Here is a 14,686-nt window from a genome sequence, read left to right as displayed (position 1 = left end):
ACACACACACACACACACATATATTGAAAACCATGCTGAAAACCACAGAAATAAAAAAAAGTAGGAACCTAGGAAAATACTAACAGAAATAGACCAATTCAGCCTGTCAAGCCTTTCCCACTATTTAACACAATCATGATTGATTGAACACATCAATTACAGCATACAGAACCTTTAACTTAATCCTTGAAAATTCCTCCCATAATTCCATTCCTCATTCTGTCCTAGTTCAACTTCTTCTGACCACATTGTCCAGCACCCAACCAGTCGCAACATCCCTCTCCTCTAAGAGGTGCAGGCTCTCTGTAAACAGTGAAGGTTAGATTTAAGAGGTGTTAGTTGCAGTGTTCAATTGTTCAGTGTGTGATTATTGTCAGTCTGTTTACTGTTGATTCTCACTATACTTATTTAGGTCAATCCAGGTGAAGGCTCAGAGAAAGGCAAACAATCTGTAGAAATAGCTGGAAGCTGGAACTATAAGCATGGTGTGGATATTTTAAATCATTATGAATAAAATCTAATGTATGCATAGAAAATAGTGCCATCCATGCCAAGAGTGGCATAGATCCCAGATATAAAAATGCAATACAAGCCATCCAGGAAATTGACCTCTGACTGATGCAACAAGGAACAGGATAGCTAGTGATTTCTAAATGATGACATCAGCCACCTTGAAGTTGGTAAACTGTTTTCATTGCAGTCAATGGACAGGGCTTAATGGCACATCTTAATTCCATTCTCACAGACTTCTGCAACTTCCCTGCTAACACTTTGTCTCTAGGAGATGTTCCTTATATATCCCAGTGCACACTGGACAGCAGCAATAAGAAGATCGCAAAAGCCATGTTCACAAATATTAACTAATTGACGTCAACATGGCATTGGCACCAGTGGCAAACTTCTCTTGCGACTAGCACATCAAAAAATTAGATATGATTCTATCAGAACACACCAGCCAGAAGCCCTCTTGAATAACAAGAGCTCCTACTCCATTTAGGTCTAGTTAGTCTTCCATCACAGATAATAGGATCATGCATATGTGCAAGGTTCTGATACAACTGAATTAATCAAACTCTGAACCATTTCTTATTTCATACCCACAACCTTCAACCGTTTCAGAATGTGACAGAATGTGTACTGGGGGGGCAATCAATACTTCCTGCAGTCTGATCCAAGAAATCCTGACAACACACACTGACGTTAGCAAGACAGTCAAAATTAAAGTCGTGAGCCATCAGCTTGATATGGCTGTTTGTTGAGTTCAATCTTTTTTTCTTAACTGGGCCCTGAAAGTCTTCATTTGAAAATGGAAGAGTAGATTGCATCCTCCAGTGAGTCAGCATGGCCAGAATGGATTTGAGAGTCTCTTTCATGTCATCAAAGTTTGTTTGGTTTCAGTAAGCAATACTGTTCCTGTCACCAGTCATTCTACTGCTCGCTGGGTGCTTCATTATGTACAGACTCCTCTGGGTTACTATACCACACTTAAGGCATGCAATCCATGGTTTGTGATGGGGAAGAATGGAATATATTCATTGCAAGGAAGAATGCAAAAGACCTTCTGTACAATTTCACAAAGATTGCTTGTATTCACCAGAACCTAACCACAGTAAGGGACATCATGTGAAAGATGGGGAAGTGAAGCATGCAGAACATGACCTGTATAATTGAGTTGGTAAAGAGGTTGAGCTAAGAAGCCAGCTGTTTCTGCATTTGAGTTATCATAATCTCTTTCCACGTTAAGAGTGGCATTCACAGTCTGGTGCTGCACCAATCTATCACTTGGTTACAGATCCAATCACTGCATTTAGATCTATAATTTTTTTAATTCTCTATTCATTTGTGAGATCTGGGAGTCACCAGCCATTGTTTTCAAGATACATAGATTTTCCCATATTGACATGAAAAAGCCTTTTACAATAACATATCTACTTAAACACAAGTGCCTACATTGTTAAAAATCTGGCTGCAGTATTTTTCTGTGCTTAAACATTTGGCGTTTTGCTCCCTCACCCTCACATGCCCCACTTCTCCATCACTGCCAACTCTCTGATGAAGGGTCTAGGCCCGAAACGTCAGCTTTTGTGCTCCTGAGATGCTGCTTGGCCTGCTGTGTTCATCCAGCCTCACATTTTATTATCTTGGAATCTCCAGCATCTGCAGTTCCCATTATCTCTCATTGTGCTGCGTTCTCAACAGGAGACATACTCTATTCTAAGAGCCAACTTTAATGTGAAAATAAGAACTAAAGTAAGGCATTCTGATGTAATTGTCTATATGAATACAAAGCACACACTGGTCCCTCATTCTCTGTATTTCAATACAAGGAGAAAAATAAAAGCCCTTTATGGGAAAAGAAGGAAAAACAAGCCATGCAATAGCATTATTAGAGCACAAATGCTTAAAAAGAGTTAATTGTGGTTCCACTTTGCGAGAGCATGGACACAAGGTTACATTTACATTTAAATGATATGAATCAAGCACTCTTTGTTCCAACACTTAGTTTAAGTTAAAAGTTTTTTATTTATATTGGTCAGCTCAAGTAGTTATGTTCTCACTGTTCATCTTAGTCAGTATTTTAAGTGCTTACCAATTTGATATCTGGCAAGACAAGGTCACCTTGAACTTAAAGCTGGCTTGACTTAGTTTGTTTTTTATTACTTTTTCAAAGCCAAGGAAGTTTTATTTTGATTCATTTCAAATAGAATATCAATGGTTTTACTTGTTGGAAAAAAATGTGTCACTTAAATAACACATGCTGAACGCCTTTTAAAAGCTCTTTAAATTTCAATTGACATATGATAATGGTGCAGAGTTATATGATCATCCTGTGAAAAGAAAGGTCACATTTTAAAAAATGTTGTGCTATAAACTTGTTATGCATTAATTGTTGCACTCCGGCAAGTTTGAACAGTGGCAGTGCATAATTATTTATTAACTAATCCAGGTAAGTTCATTTTTGGTTTGCTCACTAAGCATTTCAGTCAAAATAACTGCATAAAATCTCATACAATCAATAAAATAGTAAGTCAACGATTTAAATCACTCCATCTTGTATTCCTGAGTAAAAACCTCTGGGTAATGTAGAAAGGCTGCTGAATTTTATAGTAAGTGTTTGCCTAACCAGGCTAGATTCTAAACAATAATGACTTTTTAATGTGGATCTGTGATTACAGTGTCATTTTGAAATACAGCAGTCTTTGACTGCATTTGGAATTAGTGTGAATGTGAATTACTACAGAGACATAGATTACGAGAACCTCAAATAAAGTAATCTTCATAAATTCAAATCCAATCTGAAGGTACTTGACAGTCTAGACTTGTTGCTAGCAGTTTCATTTTAAGTGCCTATTGTTACATTGTGCAACATGTTTTCAGAAGCCTTTGCTGCAGTTTTGTTGGCGGGCAGATGTGATAGTAAGCATGTTTTAAATAGTCTTTCAATTTTATAGAAGAGTTTTTGTTGATGCTTTCAGTGCAAAAATATCTACTTTAAAGTAGACTGGTATTAATTACTTAGTTCAATCAAATCAGTATTAATAAGATTTGTGGGATATGAAAAGCTTTTATTGATTTTCTGCACCAATACGTCATAGATGTTTGTTGAGTAATATTAAATATCCAGTATCCTTCAATTAAATAGCAGGTAGAGAGGAGCTAGTGTGTTTGAGCACCATCATCAGAAAGTCCAACCACAGCGCTGTGTTGCTCCTCCCTGTTTACAAGCCGAAGCTGAAAGGGGAGAAGCCTTCACAAAATGAAGTACAGTGTTGGTCTGAGGCAGCAGAAGACTGTCTCTGGGACTGCTTGGACTCAGTCAACTGGACCGTATTCAAGTCGAAATCTTAAACGGGTATGTAACACTGTCATGGACTTTATTAGCAAATGTGAGGGGGACTGTGTACCAAAGAAATCAATCCGAGTATTCCCCAACCAGAGACCTTGGATGACCCAGGAAATCCATTCCCTTTTGAAGACCAGACATGCAGCATTCAAGTCGGGTGACCCAGACGAATACAGAAAATCCACATATGATCTCCGCAAAGCCATCAGGGAGGGCAAGAGGCAGTACCAGACCAAGTTAAAAGCCCTCTCTGGCAAGGCCTAAATGACAGTATGGGATACAAAATGAAACAGTGTAAGATAGCGGACAGTGACACATCCCTCCCTGGCACGTTCAATGCTTTTCATGCTCGGTTTGAGCAGAATACCACCAAATGGCAATGCCTGCCCCAACAGTACCAGACATACCTGTTCCCTCAGTCGCTGCTGAAGATATCAGATCAGTCTCCCTGGGACTCAACCCAAGGAGAGGGATTGGCCCAGATGGTGTCACGGCCGAGTCCTCAGATCCTGTTCGGGGCAACTGGTAGATGAGCTTCCTATCACATATCAACAATTACAACACATGCTTATCTGTAGAACATCACCTGACTGTGTTTCAGCCTCAACTCATTTACTACTGAAATTCTCATCCAAGCTTTTATTATCATGAGACCCTGTAATTCCAACACCCTCCTGACTGGCCTCACATGGCATCTGGATGGGTATGTGAATAGGAAGGGTTTAGAGGGATACAGGACCAATGCTGGCAAATAGAACTAGATTAATTTAGACTATCTCGTCAGCAGAGATGAGTTGGTCTGAAACGTGTGCTTCCATGCTGTACATTCTGTAACTCTACGACTTTACGCTCTCCACAAACCTGCGGTACTTAAAAATTTGCTGTTTTTGTCCTAACACACAGGTTCTGCTCACCTATCACCACTGGGTTCCCTAACCTGCGTTGGCTCCTGATAAAGCAAGGCACCATATTAACACTTCTGTTCTTGTTTTCAAATGCAACCATAGTTCTCACCCCTCATTATCCCTTTAACCTCCTGCGACCTCACAGTTCTCCTAGGTTTCCTTACTTGACCAATTCTACCTTCCTGACAATTTCCAAAGGTACTTGCTACATCATTGGTGGCCATACCTTCAGTTGTCAAGACCCAAAGCTCTTGCATCTACACCCTAAGCCTCTCCACTTCATTACATCCCCAGTCTTCTTTGGAATGTTTCTTATAATCTACCTGTTTGAAGAAATCCTGCATATTTGATGCAATATCTCCTTGAATTCATGATGCTAAATTTTGCTACATTATGCCCTTGTAAAGCACAAATGGAAAGTTCATTACCTTAAAGAAGCTATGAATCATAGAATCTCGACAGTGTGGAAACAGGCCCTTCGGCCCAACAAGTCCACACCAACCCTCAGAGCATCCCACCCAGACCCTTCTCCCCCTAAATACCACCTATTCCCCACATCTCTGAACACTATGGGAAATTTGGGATGGCCAATCTACCCAGCCCACACATCTTTGGACTGTGGGAGGAAACTGGAGCACCTGGAGGAAACCCATACAGACACAGGGAGAATGTGCAAACTCCACACAGACAGTTGCCCAAGGCTGGAATCGAACCCGGGTCCCTGGTGCTGTGAGGCAGCTGTGCTAACCGCTGAGTCACCGTGCCGCCCCTAATACTGTATAAATGAAAGTTTTTTTAAAATATGTATGAAACTAAATAGATTATTATAATAATCAAATATTTATTATATTTTCATTTCTTACAATGTGATCGTGGAATAGATTTTTATCCTTATTACTTGAGAAATAAACCTTGCATGAGGTGCTGTTAGGGTGGAATTCAGAACAAAATGAATTGGCTTCTGGGCAATCACTGAGCCCAGGCTCTCATGAGCCTGACACTGATTAGTTGGGGCTTGCTCTTTGTAGAAGTTGAATTTTCTCAGCTTGGCTGATATGCTATTCATGCTCTCATGCCTATATGCAGCCTTCTCCTCTGAATGAAATCAAGGGCACCCAATAAGGACCAATAAAATGCCTATAATACGCGAGTTTGAGTTAACAAAGCTTTTAACAAAACTTTTGTGCTCCTGAGATCCTGCTTGGCCTGCTGTGTTCATCCAGATTCACACTTTGTTATCTTGGATTCTCCAGCATCTGCAGTTCCCATTATCTCTAATACACAAGTTTGACTTGGTTTGAAAGGATGGGGAAAATACAGACAGATAATTCTTGGAATCATAGAGTGGGCTGGTGAGAAATTTGCCAGAATCATATGAGGAGAAAGAGACTTACTTCTTTGCCAGCCACCAGGATTGGGTTAGATTACCTACAGTGTGGAAGCAGGCCCTACGGCCCAACAAGTCCACACTGCCCGTTGGAACATCCCACCCAGGCCCATCCCCCCTATAATCCTCACACCCCTGAACACTACGGGCAATTTAGCATGGCCAATCCACCTAGCCTGCACATCTTTGGACTGTGAGAGGAAACTAGAGCACCTGGAGGAAACACATGCAGACACGGGAAGAATGTGCAAACTCCGCACAGACAGTTATCTGAGGCTGGAATCGAACCCGGGTCCCTGGTGCTGTGAGGATGCAGTGCTAACCATTGATGGACTTGCAGCTTCAACTGTTTAGAAGTTGGAAATTGGAGAGACACAACTAATTATAAAATAGATGTTACAGCGGCCCATGGTTCAGTACTGTAGAAACAAAGCAAAATTATCCCTTTGCTTTAAGTGTACATTGATTTGTCTGCTTGATGTTTGCACTCTTCCTCAATGAAGAGCATACTTGGCTGATAAGGAAGATTTTGGGGATTTAAGCAGGTTACCCATGGGATGTTGCTTTCTTCAAAGAAAACAAAAAGGAAACACTTTAAAATTCATGGACTTGAACAACACAAATTATGGTAAAATGCTTAATATGCTGGAAGGAAAGGACATAGAAGGTAGAAGCAGCTTGACTCCACAGCCTACCTTCTAACTAGCAGTAAATCCAGTTCACACATCACCTGTTTACTCACTGACCTACATTAACTTCTGGTGAAGCAGGACTATGGTTTCCAAAGTTTGGTTCTTGTTATCAACAGCCTTGTTGTTTCTCCCTTTCTCAGTAATCTCCCCTAGATCTATGACCCTCTGAAACCCAAAACACAAGAATACACTCCCTAAACCTTTCCACCTGGCTTGCTTTGTTAGATTTTGAGGCATATCTTAAAATATCTATTTCGTTGATCTAATTTCTCCTGACGTGTCAAATTTTATGTGATACTCATATTGGAATATTTTGTTATGTTAAAGTTGAATAGAAACGTATATATAAATATATATTTAAAAAGTGCAAATTAAAATTTTTATTGTCACTGAGGGGTCAAAAATAAGGTCACATAGATACAGGAGTACATGTATGAAATTGAAAAGAGAGGTCTGGACAAATAACTTTCCTCACAGAATAGATTGAGGATGTGGAATTCACTTCCAAGGTTAATAGCTGACACAAAAAACTTTGTTGGGCTTTCATGGTTAGTGTGCACAAGTGGACAAAAGAAAAGCGAAACATGGTGGGTAAATGTGATTCAAAATACCCACTCATGAGAAGGGTACATGGTGGCAAGGACAGGTTGAAACAAATGGCCTCTTTCTGCATTGCGTCTGTACTTGATCCTAAAGTACCCACTGAGAAGACAAATTTCAAAAGCAATAAAAAGTGAGGTGGCATGCTTGCTTCCCCTTATCCTCAGAAAATGCAATATTCCCAAAAAAGAATTCCATAATAAAATCGCCAGACATTTTTTCACAGATGCAGATGAATCTGAGAAGTCTGCCAATAATTTCTTCCATTTATTGACTAAAATAAAGTTTCCTGTCTTTAAGGGTACACAGTTAGGAACAGCTATTACTAATTAGCAGTGGACAATTAAACAAAGCCGGAGGAAGAGTTGGTCCCCTAGTCATAATGTTCCAGTATAGAGCCTGAGGACCAAAGATCTTTATCTACTTCATTGATGGCCTTCCTCCATAATAAAGTCAAATGTGGAAAAAATTGCTAAAGATTGCATAATGTTCAGCACAATTCATAACTCCTCAGATACTGAAGAATTCATATCCATATGCAGCAAGATCTGGACAAAGTAAGATTTGAATCGATATATTTCAAGTAAGATTTTTGGCAATGACCATCTCCAACAAAGGAGAATCTCGACATTCAATGGCATTACAGTTCCTGAATCACCAACATGAAGATAATGTTCCCATGTGTGGGTGAAATGCTCTTCACCTGCTGGAAGAGTGCAACTCAAATAACACATAAGAAATGTGACTCCATCTAGGGCAAAGGAACCTACTTGATTGATGCCCCATTCACCAGCTTAAGCATTCACCCTCTCTGCCACTAATGTACAGTGACAGCAGTGTGCATCGTCTACAGGATGCATCAACTCATCCTTTGACATAACCTTCCAAGATTGTGACTGTTACACCCAAGGGCAGCAGATGTATAGGAACATCAGTGCCTGCAGGTTCCCTTCCAAGCCATACGCCTGTGTTACTTGCAACTATACAGCTGGTCCTTCTCTCTTGCTAAGTCAAAGTTCCAGAAATTTCTCTCTATTAGCACTGTGGGTGCACCTGCACCACATGGACTGCAGCAGTTCAAGGAAGTAGTTCATTCTATCTCCTTAAATTGATTTGATTAGCAAATGCTGGTCAATGCTGAACAACATCCCAGGAAGAACATAGAAAATTGCTCCTCCACTTTCCAGGAGAGTCAATTTGTACATGATACATCCAGAGCAGTGCAAATTTTGATGTGAGTTTAGGAATCATGTGTGATGTTTTGGATTATCAACAGAAACAACATTTTAATACATCGTGATCTGCTGCCAAGGAATTACTGATGGTAATTTTGACTTTGTAAAAGGACTATTACCTGTTACACTATGCCCAATTACCCCAATATTTTACTTTCATTTATTTTCCATTTTATGCTAACACCCCAAATCAAAGTAACCCTCAATGGCTCGGCATTCTCTGAAAATGTAAGTTTCAAAATGAGTAATGAAATATCAGGGAGTATCTTTTTCCTTTTTTGGGCTTTATATAGTGACTGTTGCTATTAATCAGCATTACACTGTAATATATTGTGGGGTGGAACAGACAGGAAATACGCTGAGGTTCAGTATTTTTAGATCTGTGAAATATTCTGAAGCTTGCTTACTCTAAGGACTGTCAGTTTTTGTTTTACAGCATGCTGTCATGACGTGCAGGCACATGAGCTGTTCATTATCAAGCTGGCAGTATGACTAATGCAGCAACTGTTGACCTGTCTTCAATTCTTTTATGTCAACAATAGAACGTGAACTTATATTGAGTACTGTAAATACATGTCCAAAAGATGAATTTGCCACTAAACTTGGGTAGTTCAGATTGTGCCAAGTGAAGAATTTCAGCAGAACACACACATTGCACAATGTATATGAATGTTCTTGCAGTCAGTAGGTGGTACCAATTATCCAGTGTGAATTCTTTAATACAGATTTACACTTCAATTACTAGGCTTTCCAAGTGAAAGCATAATACACCCTTTCTTCAAGGTGAATTTAAAATTTAAAATTACTCTGTATGAAGTGTAGTGAATTAAGGTGGAAGTTTTAATGAGATAGGACTGATCAATGATCTCATAGTGTGGATGGTCATAGGTAAGAGTGACCATAATACGACTGAATTTTAAATATAGTTTAAGGGAGTTGCAAGTGGGTCAGAAGCTATTTTTTGAAACTTAAGTTATGGTAATTTTGAGGTATGAATGCAGGGCTTGCTAAAGTGAGTTGGCAAATTAGACTAAAGAGTCATAACAACAACAACAACTAAAGAGAATAAAATGTGAGGCTGGATGAACACAGCAGGCCCAGCAGCATCTCAGGAGCACAAAAGCTGACGTTTCGGGCCTAGGCCCTTCATCAGAGAGGGGGATGGGGAGAGGGAACTGGAATAAATAGGGAGAGAGGGGGAGGCGGACCAAAGATGGAGAGAAAAGAAGATAGGTGGGGAGGAGAGTATAGGTGGGGAGGTAGGGAGGGGATAGGTCAGTCCAGGGAAGACGGACAGGTCAAGGAGGTGGGATGAGGTTAGTAGGTAGGAGATGGAGGTGCGGCTTGGGGTGGGAGGTCAGTCAATACAGTTGCAATGATAACATTTCAGAAGGCATAGAATGGAGATGTTGAAACGTGAAAGGAAAGTTCTAAGAATGGAACCAGCATCTGTTATTTACTGAAAAAAGTAAAATACAGTATGGAACTTTAAATAAAAAGACAAGTAGTTGTGCAAAGACAGGTGACGGGTCAAATGACTGGGCAGAACTTAAAAAAAATGAAAAAATGACTAAAACTGTGTTTAAAATATTAGAGTATGAGAGAAAACCAGCCAGAAATATGAAAATAGATAATACGTATGTTCAAAAGAGGAAGAGTTAACAAAGTGAGCAATGATCATACAGAAAGAGAATCTGGAAAAGGTATTTTGTATATGTCTTCCTTATGGAGGATACAAGTAATGTCACAGAGGAAATGAAATAGAATGGAGAGAGGAATTCAGAAAAGTAAAGTCATGAAAGAAATAGAACCAAGTAAAGCTGCTCACAATATCATCTCCACAACATTAGAGAGATGAAATGCAGTCTGGCTGACTCTTGGCAGATCACTTGTGTTCTGTTCATGAAAGTGATCCCAAGCTTCCCATTGTCTACCACTTCAATACATCACCATACTCCCTTCTGTCTTGGACCTGCTGCAGTGCTCCTATGAAACTCAGTGTAAGCAGGAAGAACAGAATATCATATTCTGCTTGGGAACACTGTAGCCTTCAGGATTCAGTATTGAGTTCAATAATTTTAGGACTGAACACTTCATTCCATGTCCTTTACCCACCCCTATTCCCCGATCATATCTTGATATGGGCTGCTTTCAGCGCAGCCAACCCAGTTTTGCCTACTCATGTCCCATTATCAGTTTTCCTTCTTCTTGGACTTACTATCAATCATTCTCCTGTCTGCTCAAATTCCTTTCTCTCTGTTTCTGGGCTCTGTCTCCATGTATCCAAGCTCTCCTTCCCTAACCGCCTCCCCCACTCCCACCCTCTATCTTCATCATAAATACTACCCTTTCCTAGCTACTACCAATTCTGAAGAAAGGGCATTGGACATGAAGTATTAAGGCTGCTTTCTCTCAAAAGATGCTGCCAGACCTGCTGAGTTTCTCCTGTAATTTCTGCATCTGTAGTCATTTTTTTCATTGAACTGCGAAATGTTTGAGCTCCAGGATTATGTGATTGGATCCCAATGCACTTCATCCTCGGGTGTTGAAAGATGTAATGAATGATATAGTTGATGGGTTAATTTTAGTTTTCATCAATTTCATCAATCAAAAAAAAGTTCATCAATTTCAAGATCCCATAAGTGGAGTCGCAGGCAGACAGGGTAGCAAAGAAGGCATTTGGTATGCTTGCCTTTATTGGTCAGTGCAATAAGTATAAGAGTTGAGAGGTCATGTTGTAGCTGTACAGGATATTGGTTTGGCCACATTGCAATATTGCGTTCAATTCTGGTTTCCTTGCTATAGGAAGGATATTGTTAAACTTAAAAAGGTTCAGAAAAGATTTACAAGGATGTTGCTAGGGTTGGAGGGTTTGAGTTATAGGAGAGGCTGAATAAGCTGGGGCTATTTTCTCCAGAGCATCAGAGGCTGAGGGGTGACAATATAGAGGTTTATAAAATCATAAGGTGCATGGATAGGATGAATAGCCAAGGTCTTTTCCCCAGGATAGGGGAGTCCAAAACAAGATAGCATAGGTTTAAAATGAGAGATGGGACAAACAGAGCTTTTGTTTATTCAATTTGCCTGCATTCTGTGATAGTTAAGTAGACTGGGTGGCCGATATTTCTGGAGCTCTGACGAGTCTTTCTGCTTTTTCCAGTCCGATAAAGAAGTTTACATTTATCTGACATTGGCGTTTGGTCTATCTGACCAGATTCTTGTTCACAGAGTAGTCACAGTTTGGATTCCACTAATTTCCAGAATGCAGTCCCATTGGCATACCAGGACATTGCCTTGCATAAATGTATCACAGACTTGCCTGAAAAATACATCTGAAAATCAGGCATTTTGAAATAGCAACATAACCAATATGCAAGAAAGGCATTTTAATTGCCCTTCTTGTTAGTTTCCTTGAGGTGATTACAAGTCTTTCTTGGGAGTGTGACATTGAAGCAAGACAAAATAAGAATTGGAATATTCATTACATGGATGAAACAATAATGAAACATATATAGTAAGAACTGCCGATGCTGGAGAATCTGAGATAACATGGTGTGGAGCTGAATCAACACAGCAGGCCAAGCGGCATCAGAGGAGCAGGAAAGCTTGACGTTTCGGGTCGAGACCCTTCTTCTGAAATGTCAAGCTTTCCTGCTCCTCTGATGCTGCTTGGGCCGTTGTGTTCATCCAGCTTCACACCGTATCATCTACGACACATACATATTACCTTCCAGACAAAAATTGAAGATTCATTTATTTAACCTGATCTCCAAGTAAAAATGGCACACAAAATTAGTAGTGATTTCTCAAAATAATTTACAATGGAGTTCATTTCGTAAATTTGTTTGAGGTATTAGAAAAACAATATTTGTCCATACAGCCTTTAAATGAGAACATATTTCCCATGTCTACAAATTACATGGTGCTGTACATGAATTTCTATTTGAATTATTAAATGACTTTGAAGAAAGACTTTCTATTTTTGTACCCTATGTCGTGAAAATAAATTAAGAACTTCCAAACAAGACCTTCAGACCTTCAAGAAAGATTTACAGCCTACTGACACCACATCATAAGTCAACACTGAATAATTGAAAGACTTGTAATTAAAGGCTAATTTAGTATTGATTGTGTCCTAGAGCAAAGGTCTAGCTTTCACTATTGCCGATGACTATGACTGGCTCAATCAGCCTGTGACAGTGCAATTACAACAAACAGCCTGTAGCTATGGGACAGTGACACTTTAGCCCCATCACTTTACATTCCGCAAGTGTTTAAAAGAGAAAGCTTTATGAGATTTTCTAGAAAACTTATATTCATGTCAACATTTTATTATCTTGTGCAATGTCTTTGCACATTAAATGTCATCAGAACTGAATGACACATTTTGCATTCTCTTACAACTTAAAATCTCACTGTCATTCTCTGAATAACCATTTCCTCTTCAGTGTCACGTGATCAATTGAGATTAAATACATACAGATTTTTTTCATTCCTTCTGGTGCATTCCTCTTTGTGCCTGTACACCGGAATGTCTGGGAGACACATTCTGTTTTGTATTTAAAGTTCCTGGGAAATGTATGTTTCCCGGCTTAATCATCATGACATTCAATTCAATATGCTGTTCCTGACTGTTTTCTGGCTAACATGTCTGTAAAGTCATGACTATTAGCCTTAAAAATGATAAAATACAAATTGCATGTTCAAGCTATGGAATCTTCTACTTTGTCCAGTTAAATTGTGGCCAGGGTATTGACACAACTCTTTTGATCTTCTTCAACAGAGTCACTGGATCGTTTAAATTCATTTGAGAGAGCAAGTTGAGCTTCAGTTTAATGACTCACCTGAAAGACAGTACCTTCAACGTTGTAGCAGTCCTTCAGAATTGTACTGAATTGACAGCCAGAATGCTTTCATGTTTGGAGGGAAGCTTGAATTCATAAGGAACAAAATTAACATTGAACGTGGTTTATTTGGAAAATAATATGGGTTTCTGTGAAGCCTTTGAAACAATGCCTGTGCACCTAGACACTTAGACTACCACTGAGTAATAGGTTGGGATAAATGTCATCAGGGAAGGTAGCGTTTTCTAATCTCTACAGTTCTCCCACTAACCTCCACTGTCCAACAGCTGGCATGGCAGGATGGCCCTAGCTTTTCCAACAGCTCGTAAAGGGTTCATAGCCTGTGATAGCCCCATCTGGATTTTGTGCTCAAAGAGACTGAGAGCAGTCTCTTCCCAACATCCTGCACCAGGGTCTAAACTTTTCCTGATCTCCTGACAATAGCGGTTCATGTAGAAGAATTTGTAGGGTGGATAGAAGACGTATCCCTAAACATGTTGCCACCAAAAGCCATTTTAGGGATATGGAAACTCTTCAAACTATGTTATAAAAAGAAGGGAAGTATAATTAATTTTTAAAAGGACGTGTGCTTGTAAGTCAATGTTAGTGAAGCCAGTGAAGTTCATTTGAAAATTTCACGTAGTATGTCAACCCACATCTCAAGACTTATCCATTTTTGCAGTCTTTCCTAAATTTTCTTCATCTGTCACATGTTCAAGTTACTCAACACAGTATGTGCTGTCAAGTCACCTTTATTATAAGGACCGTGTTGCTTCTATTATTTTAAATTGGTTTCTTTTAGTGATTAGCCTGGTATCTCTGCACAATAGGATGTTATAGAGCCAGTGAGTGCTGAATTAATTGGTACTCATGGCAGTGGGTTACAGTGAGTGGCACCACTGTGGAGGTGGGTCTGGAACAATGGTTGAAAAGCACAGCTTAATTGGAGGTAATAGTATATAAACACACAATAGATTGCCCAGAAATCCAGCTCCAGACAATTTTCAGCTGCTACAAATTGGATACGGTGCATTACAGGTAGAATGCGGCTTTCTGAGCATCATTGACTTAAGAAGTCTTTGAAATTTTGCGAAGCTTACAGTGTGATAGAATACAGCCATACTTCAGTACATTGAAATGCAGTTGATTTGGGACATGTGGCCTCAGGACCATCTGCCC

The sequence above is a fragment of the Stegostoma tigrinum genome, chromosome 10 (genome assembly GCF_030684315.1).
Source record: "Stegostoma tigrinum isolate sSteTig4 chromosome 10, sSteTig4.hap1, whole genome shotgun sequence".
NCBI classification, from domain to species: Eukaryota; Metazoa; Chordata; class Chondrichthyes; order Orectolobiformes; family Stegostomatidae; genus Stegostoma; species Stegostoma tigrinum.
This window is presented reverse-complemented; position numbering follows the sequence as displayed.